Here is a 682-nt window from a genome sequence, read left to right on the forward strand (position 1 = left end):
TAACTGTGTTAAGAAAATATTCCCGTCTAGGACATCTGGATGGCTCAGTCATTAAACCTGACTTCAGCTCAGGTCATGATATCACGGTTCAGGAGTTCGAGTCCCACATTAGGTGAGCTCGAGCCCCACTTCTCTCTCTCTCTCTCTCTCTCTCTCTCTCTCTCTCTCTCTCTCTCTCTCGGATGCTATGCTAGGCGAAATTAGTTGGTCAGAGAAACACAAATATCATATGCCTTCACTCATATATGCATTTTAAGCTACAAGACAGATGGACNCGGATGCTCGCTAGCTCTCTCTCTCTCCCTCTCTCTGCCCCGCCCCTCATTTACACCCCCAGGATTTGCATTTCTAACAAGTTCCTGGGTGGTGCTGCAGATGGATGCGGGTCTGGGGTCTATACTTTCAGACCCACTGTGTTAGATGAAAAGCGGATGGAGGACTTTATCCGTGGATGCATCAGGAGGGTCACCTAAATGCGTTAATTAACATGAATATCACAATAAGGGGTCGATCAGACATGACGTGCCTCCAGATGGGATACCATAGCACGTGCCACTACCCCCAAGGAGATCTCCCAGAAAGGAAAAGGGATGGGGACGGGGTGCCAAAGCCGGCAAAGCCTCTGGGTCCAACACCCTAGAAAACGCAAGGCACAGGGAACACGCTCCCTACTATCATGGGG

Source organism: Crocuta crocuta, unplaced genomic scaffold (genome assembly GCF_008692635.1).
Source record: "Crocuta crocuta isolate KB4526 unplaced genomic scaffold, BGI_CrCroc_1.0 scaffold16, whole genome shotgun sequence".
NCBI classification, from domain to species: Eukaryota; Metazoa; Chordata; class Mammalia; order Carnivora; family Hyaenidae; genus Crocuta; species Crocuta crocuta.